Raw genomic sequence first — 14,808 nt, 5'->3', positions numbered from 1 at the left:
AGAATTGCTATTTGTCATGCTAAGGACATTTAGAACATTCATATAAAAAATAACTTCATAAAAACATTACTAGAAATGCTACTAATACTTTAATTCAAGTTTAGAAGGTGTAATAAAGCTCCTTCCTCAAGTTGATTCAAGTGAAGCCAATTTTTGATTAGGCATCTTTTCAAGCTTCTCCTTACCTGTTTTTTCTTTTCCTTTTCTTTTTCTATTTTTTCTTTTAGGATCTTTTAATTCTCCCTTTTTTTTCTTTTTACTTTTTCAGGTGAGAATTACTATATCGGGATAGCCTTTAATAGTTTTGAACTACACTATCCTCTTCTTAAAGTTAGAACTCCACACCCCTCCTTACTTAATAAAGTTATACTAGTTTATGATTTTTCATAAAGTCTCATTCCTTTTTTCTTACATGAAACTCTAAGATTCTTAACATTTAAAAAATTCAATTTTCCTTTACTTAAAATAGAAAAATATAGTCTTATCATATCATACCAAATGTCTTTAAATTTAAAATTAACCTTCATTATTAAATTTTTTTACCTAAATTTACTATAATATTTATAAACATAAGTATAGTCATTTAAAGTTAAATCTTAATATCCCAAGTCATGTTAAATAAATTTTGAGAAATATAGTTACTTTAGGACAAATAAAATTTAGTTTTCTCCATTTCAAAAGAAAATTTTATTTTCCCCCAAACTTAAATTTTTAAATGATTTTGAAAATATTTTAGTACAAAATTTTATTTGGTGAAAGAAAACAGTAAATGCATGAAAATAAAAACTAACATGTAGAGGATTTCTGATCCTGAAATTGGTTTTGGTACACTGCAGGTACTAATTGTAAAACTACATGCAGATGTTAAAACTTTAAATAAAACATAATATATTCTAAAGAACTTGCTGGGAATTAAAAACATAAATAAAAAAACTGAAAAAATAAAAACTGAATATACTACACATTCAACAAGCTCAAATTGAAAATACTAAAACTAAAACTGAAAAGTAAACAATCTACAATTACTATTACAAACTGCAAGTCCATAACACAAAATAAAAAGCCTTTTGCTACAATAAGTTTTCCAAATAAAAGTACACCAAAATACAAACACAAACACATCAAAATCAAACACATCAAAATAAACACAAACACATCAAAATAACTAAACAAGACTCATAAATCATCAATCTTCATCTAATTCCACTCCATCATCATCAACATCATCTTCTTCTTCTTCTCTTGCTTCTTCATCATGAATGGGAGCATATGGGACAAAGCTGGGGCAAACCGGAAAGTTCACATTAGGTTCACCCATGAACCATAGCATTTTGAAAATCTATATCATGCTGAACTCTCCTCTGCTGATGTTCATCATTATATGCATTTCTTGCATCTATCTCTTCCAACTGAGTTCGTATATTAATAATATCATATTGTTGAATCATAACTTGTTCCATAACACTTCCAAAGATGCAGCACTAGAAGTAGATGCCCCTGCAGCAGATTGCAGCAGATGTAGAGGGCCAGAGGGCCTATCCCTTCTTCCACATCTAGACTCAACAAATGATTCTACTCTCTGAATCATGTGTTTCCCAATTGGATGTTGAGGCTGTAATTTTTCTTCATTTTTATGGGATTCAACTCCTTATTGTTCACATAAAGTGAAAATCATGGCAGGATATTCCAAGCCTCCAGCAATAGCACTACCAGCAATTCTCCAAGCGTGATGACCTATAAGTGCACCAATGTCTATTGCCTTCATATTCTGAATACAATAGCTCAACATAACTCGATCCTTTGTAACATCAGCAAGATGATTTGTAGGTAAAAGTCTGGCAGAGATGAAATGGTGCCATATTTTTGACTGAATAGTTAACATGGATACAGAGAAGTTAACTAGCTTATTATTCTTTATCTTCCACTCTCCTCTTTCATCACTCAAAAAGGCAATAACTTCTTCCAATGATGAATCAATAATAGAAAATGTGGCATATTCATCATGGAAGACATTTCTAAGCCCATAAAATTCATTGATCCTTTCAAAGGTAAACTCGACTTGGGTACCTCTCACCAAAATGTGATCTTCCACAGTGAATCTTATGTTTGCATAAAACTCCCAGACCGTAGGGGTGATTGCCACAACAGTGAAGTAGCAAAATTGCTCCTAATTTTTGGTGCGAATCAACTTCTTGACCTCCCCTTCTGGGTTTACAAATGCCCGCTCTTGGATCATTCTTTTATTCTCAGATAAGATATTGTAACTGTGTTGGGCTTTAAAACTAAAAAATTGTCGAGCATCAAAGTCATCAGTCAGTTTTCCTCACTTAACTTGGGGAGCCATCGAAAATTCTACGAAAATCCAAATAAATTCCAAAAAATTACTAAATCGTAACCCTAACTCCCTAAGCAAGATTATTTGTAAGAAACTTTTCATCATGAGTTTCCTTCAAGCACTTTCATCAAAAATTTTTTCTTTCAAATCAAAAATTTCTAAGTTAAAGTGAAGCTCTTACTAAGAGAAAATGAAATATATGATTTTAATCCTCTGAATCTTTCTCTTTAGCCTGTATTGTTATGCCCTAGATCAAGATCTAGAGATAGAAGATGACTCAAGCCGAAAAAATGGAGGTTGTCCATGCAATTTTACAGTTTTGAAGGCAATATAGCGTGTTCAGACATTTGGCACAATGTTGACACTTTTTTGGTTGAGGAGTTGCCCGTAAGAAGCTGTCGGTCACCAGAATTGAAATCCCGTCGCCCGCTTCAGAAGGAAATTTTAAGATTTAAGTTTAGAAAAATATGAAATCAAACCGACCTCATATTTTTTATAGTTTAAATGAAAGAGCGATGTACCTCAAACCCTGTATCTATCCCGAAGGATAAACACAAGTTTATCTGTGTTAGTCTCGATCAAATAAACTAAGAAACATATGTCATCCGTTTGGTTTACGAAACCATTTTATTTGCCGATAATTTCCCCTATTCAATAGGAAGAATGAAATAGAGTTTATATTGAGCTGGGTTCAAAAAAATTTCCTATAAGGGCAAGCCCATATAGTTAATTACATCTTAAATGACCAAAGCCACCTAAGAAAACTTTTGATAAAAATCAGGAAATATTATCTTTAAGGATTTTAAAAGAATTATACTGTTCAACAAGATCAGATAGAGAGGTGTGAAATGGGATTGGCTCAAGTCTGGAGCATTTTGTCCTTGGAATCCAAAGGACGAAGAACTAAGGGATGTCATGGATCCGAAGGAGAACCTCGAGGAGACCCTCGGTGACTTCTCAGTCTATCCTATGGCTTGGCTTCAATTTTGAGGAGAAGTTATTTAAGTGTTTCATCCTGCAGGTTTTATTTTTTAGGGCTTACATTTGAGTGAAACGATCACACAAATAGCCTGGAAGATGTGAGGATTTAAGTTGCGACGAACGACAATCTCAGAATCCTAAGACAACTTAAGGCTTATATTGTACAACAAAGCTATACAAAGGCCTAAAGATGTGATGAGGATTTATGTTGCATGAGCAGACAACCTCAAAATCCTATGGCTTGGTTATTTAATTCTAAGGAAGGAATGGTTTAGCTGGGGAAGACAGATTTTGCTATTGAAAATGGTCGGGCTGCCCACCATGATAGCTCCAAGCTCCTTACCGTGAAGAGTTTAAGTTTTCTAGGGTGTCAAGTTAGGATGTCAAATCAGGTGGAACTATGGTTGTAGTTCTTTAAATATTATGGGGCATATTAAAGTTGATTAGAGCGACACTGGTTAGGCTTCTACGGTTCCCTCATTCCGGCTCCACTATTTTTTATTAGATTCACTTAGTCCAAATGAATTTACTAGACTCAAATTAATGAGTTCCATAATTTCATTTAGGCCGTAGGAAGTCTCGTTAGCAATCGTAGGTTACCTCCTTTGACGGATTCTCGATCATTCGATAGAGAGTTCTTAATTTAGTTGTAGTTGTGATTTTGAGTGATGTTTGTGATTAAATTTTGATTTGTTTTATATTTTAAATGTCGTGGGGGTGAATTTTATCTTGGTTGATTTTAGTTTTTATTTTTGTTTTGGTTTTGTGGCTATCACGATAGTTTTAGTTTTGATGCAGGGTGACATGGTTGTTTAGCATGCAAGTTTAAATTTTGTTTATACATGCAGGTAAGTAAGCATAATGTGGAAAGCTTAAGAAAACACAATGCTGTAAACTATAAAAGCGTACATGGCGAGTCTTCTCGTTCCACCACCTGAAACTCAAAATGCATGTTAGAACATTTTATGTAAAGCGGAAAAAGTTAGGTTTTAGTGACCTACCTAACCCTAGGTCATATCTTGGTGGGTCCCGATTAGTTTGATTAAGGATGATTTTTGTTAAGCAAAACATATTAAGTTTAGTAAACCTCCGAGTTAACCAACAGGTCTGGAAAAAGAAGTAGGTCCATGCTTCCCTCTCACCGCCTGGTGAAAAGTCTCAAGCTCATTTAAACTTATTATGTTGCTTAATAATACATTCTATAAAAATACTCCTAATGCTCAGTGAACATTAATGTTTCAATTATCCCTAAGTGTGGGGTAATTATCATTTGTGATTTAATTTGTAAATTATGTGGGTGAATACCCTTAAAAAGGCAAGTTACTGCTATAAAAAACATTTAGCAAACTTTAATTTGGGCTTGTAGTGTTTTAAAAGATGTTCACTTTTAATTATGTTCACTTTTCTAATCCTTATTTAACCAAATTTGATTTAGCTTAGGTAGTTACTAAGCCCTTAAGGTTTTGGTGGATGTCTTAGTTATTTTGGAAGTGATTGAATTTTAAATGACGATGATTCATTTTTGAAAGTCATTTGAACATATAATAGGGGCATTAAATTAATGAGTTATTAACACCCAAAACTATACCCCTAAGTTTAGGATCATTTGGTTGACTAGACTTCCAAAGTTTAATAAATTACAAATTTATCCTTTAATTAACAAAAGTGAGATTGGTTTCTACCAATTAATCCCCTTATATTTAAATCATCCAAATGAATTAGTTAAAATCATAGGTTACTCTTTTCCCTCTTTGAATTGAGCCTAAATGTTAATTAAGTAGCCAAACTTCCAAAATTACACTTTTTCCCCTAAGGCTCTATCACTTCATAATTTTTCAAATTTAATTCAAATGACCTTGAAATTTTTATCTTACCTTGTTCATGGGTCAATTAAGACATCAAAAGAGAAAATGTGATGTTTCAAAATCTAATTTAATTTACATAATTATTTTTATGCAAAAATAGGATTTTTCAGAGAAAATCCCATAACTTGACCAACAAAAAGCCTAATCCATTGATATTTTTACTAGAGATAAAATTAGATTAGAGAACCATTTGGAACAAATTTCATGATTTATTGAGTTTCTCTGTGAATTATTAGAATTATATTTAGGTTTGGAGCATTTATTAATTATAAAATATTCTAAAAGTTGAAAGTTAAGTTTTATGTTTTTAAAAAATCTCTCTAAGATCAGAGAGCCTAGTGAAGAAAATTTTACATTTTTCTAATTTTTCTTTGATTTATTAGAATTATTTTGGTGAAAAACCATTTTTTAGCCTTTAAAAAGTACTTTAAGATTTAAAATTCAATGTCTTCATTTAAAAAATTAAAAAAAAGTATTCTAATTATTCCTAAGTGCTTAAAGAACAATTTAGAACATTTTCATGTATTTTATTATTTTGGTGATTTTTATCATTTTTTAATTATTTAAATATTAAAAATAAGCTTGAAAATGGAATTTTTATTTTAATTTCAAATTTATTTTTATAAAATTGCTCTGATCAGAGAGAACTCCAAAAAGCCATTTTTATATTTTTTTGAGTTATATTTTAATTATTAAAAATTATTTTATTACCAAAAAAGCCATTTAACTTGAAAAATCAATTTGAGTTATTAAATGAGCTCCAAATATTTTGAAATTTTTATGGGGAGTTCTCTGAACTTTGAACCTTAGTGGAGATTAAAAATCAGGTCATTTAGATGTTTGTGTTATCCAAAATTAATTTTCTTTTTGTTTTAGGGTTGGTAGAAATTAAGTGCATTCTTAATATCTTAACCCATGAAATAATTTCTAAGGGATTCTCTAGTCATAAAAAACCTTCTAATATTTTCTTGGAATTTTCTAAGCAACATGCTAATTACTATGATTAATTTATGCAAATAATAAACATAAACTTGAAAAATATGGATCTCTCTCCAGAGATCTCCTTTGACTTTAAAAAAATCAGAGAAAGTTCCCTAAGACAAAGGCAACAACATGCTAAAATTTCAAGTCATGGTGAAATGTCTACATGCATGGAGAATCAAAAGACTCAAAGTAGTATTTAATTAATTAAAAATAAAACATGCATCAAATGGACCTCAAATTATTTCCACATTCCTCTCATGTGTTCACTGAGCAAACATGTTTTTTTATTTTATTTTTATGATTTTTCTACATCTTATGATTTTTCTACATTTTATTTTTATGATTTTTCTACATCAAGATATGAATTTTTAAGGTTAGGGAGCATTTTTTGAATTATTTAAATCCCTATTTATCTATTTAAACGTGCGGCTCCAAAAACACACGTGGCACGCTCTGGTTTGACGCCAACCGCCCCCATCCACGTAGCCGCTGACTCAGCTCACGCTTTATGAACCAAAGCGCTGTCCGACTTCATCTCATCCGTTGATGAGATAAACGTGCAATCGAACGACTCCTCGTCATCATCCCCAAATAGGCTAACCCGAGAATCGTCCACACTAAAACCTTAAGATCTCCCTCTAGACTCAACCAAATCTTATGGGGTTTGATCCTAGTTCTTCATCTACTCAAGAAAAACTTATCAATACTGATTATACGGTATGAAATATTTAAATTAAGCCTAATGAAATGGAGAATCAAAATATGCTCGAGAGGATGAGAAGTTCAATACCTTTACTCTGAGAAGGGAAGTTTCAATTAGAGCTAATCGGCACGTTCGTTGGGGTCCAAAGAGGCTAGAGATTGAGCCTCTTACTGTGGTGAAAGGTCTAGGTATGAATTCAACCAAACTCGACTTTAGGTGTTGGTCTAGAGCTATGATAGGGTCTATATAGAAGGGGGATTTGATGGGGCTTCTCTTCCTTTCACTGTGGTGAAGGTTGTGTGGGTAAGTTTAATTTGAGTTTGGTGGACTGTGGAGGTGTATTGAGCTCTGTCCTGGATTTAGGCAGAAGTTTGAGTTCAAAATTGAGCTTCTATAGTGGGAGTCAGTGGGGAAAAGTGGTTGGCTTGAATTAAGGCGGTCTCAAAGAGTCTTTGTGAGCAATTTGGAGGGGGAGGGATCTCTCTGAGAAAATTTCAACTCTCCTTCCATGGCCGTGGAGGGGAGCTTTTATAAAAATTGGTTTAAGGGTGGCTGTCATGGCAAAACAGGGGTTGCAATGTGATGCTTAGGTGGAGGACAGAGAGGCTCTAACATTTGATTTGGATGAGGTGGCCTCTAGGTTTGAAATGGGTTTGATTTGCAGGAGGTGGCTCACGATTTTTGTGTTTTCCGACCACAAAGCCTGCCGACCAGGCCTGGGGAGGTGACTAGGTGATCAGGTGAGCCAGGGGAATATGTCAAAGAAATTAAATGAGTTGAGATTTAGTATTGACAAAAATATCCAAGGCTTAGGCAAATATGGAATCAAAATTTCTTGTTTTATGGGACCTTTGGTCCATGGCTTAGCTTAGGTGGTTTTATGGGGTTTAGCTTGGTCACCAGAGCCCAACTAATGGCTGTTTAGTCATTAATTTGGTGACTTTGGGGTGGTTAGGCTAATTTTAGTGCATGGGTCCAATGTGGGTTCAAATTGTGGGTTCAAATGACCAAAACAATGGGTCCAATGTGGGTTCAAATGACCAAAACATGGGTTTCAATTGACCCAATTGATTGAATTGACCCAATTGATTGATGCATTTGATGTAGAGGATTGTAATGAACATTTTTTTGTGAAGGATTGAAAGAATTTTGAGTTCAATTGGATGGTCAATTTGGAGGATTTTTGGAATTTGGTCTATTTGGGCATGTTGGGCTAGACTTGGGTCTAGATTGGGGTAGCCTTGGTCTAAGTCCAAATTGATTGTTGAATATGGTCAATAGGGACTTTATAAAGAGTTTTCAACATAAATTGAGTGCCAATTTTGGGTTTGAGGAAATCAATTTGGTGAAATTTGGAGGCATGACCAATTTGGGGCTTTCGGACAAGTTTGATGTTTAGGAATGTTATGAAGGTCAAGTTTGAAGTTTAGGAAAGTTATCAAGAGTTTCCAGCATGAATTTTGGAAAATTGAGTGGGCTATGAGTTTAATTGGGTGAGATTAGGTCATGTGGCCAAAATTGGTGCTTTTGATTTAGATTAAAATTAGGCTCAAAGAATGGGCCAATTGAGCTTATATATGGTTTATATTGGTCATATTAAAGGTGAATTTGAGTTTAGGATTGAAATTAGGAGAAATGGGGACCAATTTGATGGACATTTGAGGTGGATTTGGGGAGATTTGGCCCGTTAAGGGCAATTTAGGGGTTTTGATCAAAGATGGTCAAATTGGCCAAATTGGGTTATGTGGTAGTTGAGAAAAGTGAAATTGGGAATATTTGGAGTATTTTGAAAATTTTTAGGATTTTCTTGGAAATTTTGGAATTTTGGGCTAAGGAGGGGCATTTTGGTAATTTGGCAATTTTTGGTGATTTTGGGTAATTTGGTGTTTTCAAAAGGTTTGAAATGATTTTTGAATAAATTTGGGTATTTTGGGTAAATTTTGGAATTTTGACCAAATTTAGGGTCCCAAGGGTACTTAGGTAATTTGGGGGTTTAGGGATAAAAGGCTAAATTGGGCATTTTGGTTAGAATTAGGGTACCAACCACCATAAATAAGCCATGGACCAATGGAAACCCCATTTGGGTCCTCTATGTACTGGTCTTGTACTGGTCTTAGCTAAACTCTGTCTTAGCTAAACTCTAGCTTAGGGCCAGTGGGTTTAGGGAACCATCTACATGAGTATCCCAAAGGATCAAGGGATCAAAGCAAAAGAATTTTGCGTTTGCATTTGTGAGTGATTGTGAGTGAGGTCATTGTAGTGAGTGCCTTAGCTTTACACCAACACCCAGGATCAATCCTAAGGTCTAATAGTCCTATGGTAACTCTCCTTGAGCTCCCTCATAATGACCCCACCTACTAAGTGTTAAAGGTTAGGACCACTATGTCGAACTTCAAGTTGAGTAAAGAGGAGTTTAGAATATCTAATGGTGAGAATTCCTTTTCTAGTTTTCTAGGAATAGTCAATAGGAAGTCCTATGGCTAGACCTTAGGCTACTAATAAGGAAAGCTAAACCTCAACCAAAAGTGAGGTCAACATGCATCATGCACCAATCTAGCGCATCATGCACGAGAGCATATTTTTGCCCGATTTTGGTTTTTGTGGACATCTGCTCCGTACCGCTTTACATAAACCTCTATTTAACTCAAATAAACCTTTCTAAGCATAATTAGACATCAAACTAACACAAAATTTTCATAAACAACACAACTCATAGTTATATACAAAATCCAAGTTATTACAAACTAACATGTTTCAAGCCAATACATAACAAATGTAGTGTTTTAAAGCAAATAACATCTGAAACACTGAAATCTAAACATCAAGCTTCACAACAAGTAACATAAATAGTTCAACAACTTAAAGTAAAGCAATCCAACATAACAGACTATAACAAATAATACTAGACAAAATGAACCGTGCTTAATTCAACTTCACTCATTTTTGTCACTCTTGTTCTTCTGGAGATCTCCCATAGACTGGTAGTGTACATACAGATTGTATAAGGGCCTAAATGGAAATTCATCAGTTGCATTTTCCTCCTCAATCAATGCATGCTTCTTTAACAAACATAGCAAACCATCTTTAATACACCCTATATGTTCAAAATGTTCCTTGAGTCTCCAATCCTGGTGATACAGCATTTTCAAATCATTCTCAATTGCACACATAAGATTATGTACCTATTTCTCTATCTTTTTAATTCTTTTTGAAAGTGCACTTGAGTTGTAGTAGGGCTGAATAGGTGATGAATTCTGAGATACTTGATCCATTAGTACATCCATAACATTTTCATCTCCCATTCCAATACAACTATAGTAGATTTGTTAGATCCATCAGCTTCCACGACAGAAGGACTTTCTCCCAACTTTCATAAGGTACTTGCAATTGACTGTAAATTTGGAAAATAGTAGATGAGTGTCCCAATCCAGTTGTAGATCCATTTACAATCAAACCCAAAATAGATTTTACAATTATGGCTTCAATATCAACAAGTTTCCTAGTTTGAATATAGTAATTCAGAATAACACTCTCCTCGTGACCTTACTAATTTTCATAGTATAGTAATTTTGAGGAAATGAAGAAATTCCATGCCTTTGAAGTAGGATTTAATAATGCTGAAGAAAAAACTCACATTACCATCATCTCGGGCTTCCCAATTAGCATCATCATCCATAAGGTAATGGTACAGTTCATTCATGTTGTCTCTTGTAGGGGTAAAACTTGCATAGTGGCATAAAAACACATTCTTGATCATAAATATTTCATTGATTCTCGAAGGAGTGAATTGTACAAACCAGTCTCGCACATAAATCATTCTTTGGTTGATCCCTTGAAGATTTGCATAAATTTTTTTCACAGCAGGGATGACTACAGTGACAGTAGTGTAGCAGAGCACTTCTCAACGCCTCTGCGCAATAACTTCTTCGACTCGAGTATTCGGTGTGCTGAATCCTCGATGCACAAATCCCCTCTCTTTGATAAGCCTCTTCTTCACTATAACTCAATCATGCAACTTTTGTGTGTCGAAACTGATGAAATTTATTCGGTTGAAAAGTATAAATCTAGCGGAGTTTCTAGAATAGGAAGCCATGGAATTGAAAAGTGGCGACTCTTCCCTCGTTTTCCACCGTAAAATAAGTCTTGGAGTCGGTTTTAGGAGTTTTTTGAAGGTGTCCTCACCAAAAACCTCAAAAAAATTCCATTTGACACGTTTTAGTCATTTTCATCTCCTCGTCGCATCATGCGCTAGCTCTCTGGAATGTGGCGCATCATGCGCTAATCTGACGCATCGTGCGTCAGTTCAAAAGTTTGGCCGTTTCGATTTTTATCAAATAAATTCTCAGTCTTTTCACGACATTAGGCAAACAAAGTAGGCTTTTCACGACATTAGGCAAACAAAGATGTTTCTAAACATTTTTCTTAAATGCACGGATTATATAAAGAGATAAACATAAACATACATATAAAAGTTAAAACAAAAACTCAAAAATCAAAGTGAACAACAATACGTATGGGTTTCCTCCCACAAAGCGCTTGGTTTAATGTCGTCAACCTGACATTCTCAGTCTCATTCTGGGTGATCCAACATGATAGTCTCTTTAAATTTTGGTCTATGACCATCAAAATAAGATTTCAATTTGTGCCCATTTACTTTAAATATTTTTCCAATCTTAAGATCTTCAATATTGACTGCTCCATAAGGATAGACTTTCTTAGGATCTTCAATATTGACTGCTCCATAGGGATAGACTTTTATAACTTTGAATGACCGTTTCCACCTAGAGTTCAATTTTCTAGGAAATAATTTCAATCATGAATTATATAACAAAACTTCTTGTCCAGTTTCAAATTCTCTCTTTACTATCTTCAGATCATGCCATTCTTTCATTTTTTTCCTTATAAATCATTGCATTATCGTAAGAATCATTTCCTTATAAATCATTGCATTATCGTAAGATTCATTCCTAATTTTCTCAAGCTCATTCAATTGCAATAATCTTTTCTCACTAGCTTCTTTCAAACTGATATTAAATTATTTTATTGCCCAATAAGCTTTCTGTTCTAATTTAACTAGCAAGTGACAAGTCTTCCCAAAAATCAATCTATAGGGGTACATTCCTATAGGTGTCTTGTAAGCTGTCCTATATGCCCATAATGTAATATCTAATCTAAATGACCAATGCATTTTTATTAGGATTAATACACTTCTCCAAAATTCTCTTAATTTCACGATTATATACTTCCGCTAAACCATTAGTCTGGGGAAGATAAGCAGTTGCAATTTTAGGTATTATATTATATTTTTCCATTATATTTTTTCACCAATCTTGCAATTATTGTATTTCTAAAATGAGAGCCTCATCAGTAATGATTACTCTCAACATTCCATATCTTATAAAAATATCTTGTAAAAATTTTCTTAATTAAAAATTTTGAAACACTCCGAGCATCACATCTAGGTAAAGTGACCGCTTCTATCCATTTTAAAACATAATATACCGCAATCAATATATATATATTTCCAAATGAAGGCATGAATGGTCCCATAAATTCTAATCCCCATGCCACAAAAATTTCAATTTCCAAATTCATTTCTTCTAGAAATGTTATCCACTCTCTGACATCGAATCATGACATTTTTGAATAATCTCCTGAATTTTTTTTATTAGTCACACATCGTCTTATAATTATATCCTTACAATGTTTATATAAATAAGGATCATCCCAAAAATAAGATTTTGCATTATAATTAAATTTATTTTCATGTTGTCTTGTCAATCATATGGTAAAATACCACTAACAACATAATTTACAATATTAGCATACCAAGAATATCAGCAAACCAAGGTTTTTCCCATCCTTTTATAACATAAACTTGTTCATCAGGAAAAGTATCTTTAATATCTATTTCAAAATCAAGTATTTCTTCCTGTTCTAACCTCGATAGATGATCAACTATTTGAGTATGAGTCCCTTTTCTATCAACTACCATAAAATCAAACTCTTGCATCAGAAGTATCCATCTAATTAATCTTAGTTTAACATCCTTCTTTTGCATTACATATTTAATAACAGAATGGTCATTATGCACAACACATTTAGTTCCAATCAAATATGATCTAAACTTATAAAAAAGGATACACAATGGCTAATGACTCTCTTTGAGTGGTGGTATAGTTAAATTATGCATCATTAAGGCATCATTAAGAGTCTTACTAGCATAATATATGAGTTATACCGCTTTAAAAATCTTATCATATTTCTGCCCTAAAAAAGCTCCAATTGCGTAATCACTAGCATCACACATTAGTTCAAAATGTTTCCCCAGTTCAGTGAAACAATTATAGGAGCAGTGATCAATTTTTTCTTTAAAGTTTCAAAGGCTTTAATGCAATCTTTGTTAAAGTTGGCATAAAGGCTTAGTAAATTTTGAAAAATCCTTGATATATTGCCTATAGAATCCAGCATGTCCTAAAAAGCTCCTAACTCCTCTTACATTAGTTGGTGGAGGTAGGTTTGATATAACCTGAATTTTTGCAAGATCTACTTCCATGTCATTTTCTGAAATTTTATGTCCAAAAAAAATTCCTCCTGCAACCATAAATTGACATTTCTCCCAGTTTAAAACAAGATTAGTGTTTTACAATGTTCCAGAACTTTCTCTAATTGATTTAGAGATATTTTAAAGGAAGTTCCAATTACAGAAAAATCGTCCAAAAAGACCTCAATCCCTTTTTCAATCAAATCACTAAAAGTTGACATCATACATCTTTGAAATGTTGTAGGTGCATTAGATAATCCAAAAAGCATTCACCAAAAAGTAAAGTTCTGTAAGGACTAGTAAATGTTGTTTTCTCTTGATCCTCAGGAGCAATAGGTATTTGGTGATAACCACTACACTCATCTAGAAAAAAAAATATTTGTGCCCAGCTAATTTATCAAACATCTGGTCCAAAAAGGGTAAAGAAAAATGATCTTTCCAGATGACAGAGTTTAATTTTCTATAATCTGTGCAGATTTGCCATCCAATGACTTGGCATGTTGATATTAATTCATTATGCTCATTTGTCACTACAGTTATACCTCCTTTCTTCAGAACACAGTGAATGGGACTTAGCCAAGTACTGTCTGAAATAAGATATATTATTCCTGCATCTAACCATTTTATAATTTCTTTCTTAACCACTTCTTTCTTCATAGGATTCAATCTCCTTTGAGGATCAGTTCTTAGTTTATGTCGATCTTCCTATGCATACAGATTGAAAGAGTGATTCTTTTAATATAAGCTAATGTCCATCCAAAGGCTTTCTTGTATTTTTTTTAAGTTTCTAACAATTATGGTTCTTGAGCATCATTTAGTTCTGAGTATATTATGACAGGTAGTGTAGATGAATCTCCTAAAAATGCATACTTCAATTGTGTAGGAAGTGTTTTCAATTCTAGTTCAGGGGGTTTCTCAATAGATGAAATCAAATTGTTGTCATTTTCACCAGGATCTAACATCTCAAATTTCTCCTGAACATAATCCAGTTCTTCCATACTCACTTCCATAGACTCATCTTGGATTTTATCCTCGTCGTGATATTCCATATATTCCTGTTCAAATTCACTTTCATATGTTTTTTTGAAATTTTCATGGCTTAAATACTCATTAATATCCATTCTGAAGTATTCAATCTCTTGTTCTTTTGTAGGGTATCTCATTGATTTTGCAATATTAATGTAACCTCTTGATCACTAACACTCATAGTTAGTTCCCCCTTCTGCATATCTATCAAAGCTCTTCCAGTGGCTAGGAATGGTCTCCCTAAAATAATAGGAATTTATTTATGTTCCTCTATATCTATACAATAAAGTCCACGGGAAAGATAAATTTATCAAAATTTACTAAAACATCTTCTATAACTCCTTTAGGATAGGTAGTCGAATGATCAACA

The sequence above is a fragment of the Phalaenopsis equestris genome, unplaced genomic scaffold (assembly GCF_001263595.1).
Source record: "Phalaenopsis equestris unplaced genomic scaffold, ASM126359v1 Scaffold001265, whole genome shotgun sequence".
Taxonomy (NCBI): Eukaryota; Viridiplantae; Streptophyta; class Magnoliopsida; order Asparagales; family Orchidaceae; genus Phalaenopsis; species Phalaenopsis equestris.
The sequence above is the reverse complement of the archived record's forward strand: the minus strand, read 5'-3'. Positions refer to the sequence as shown.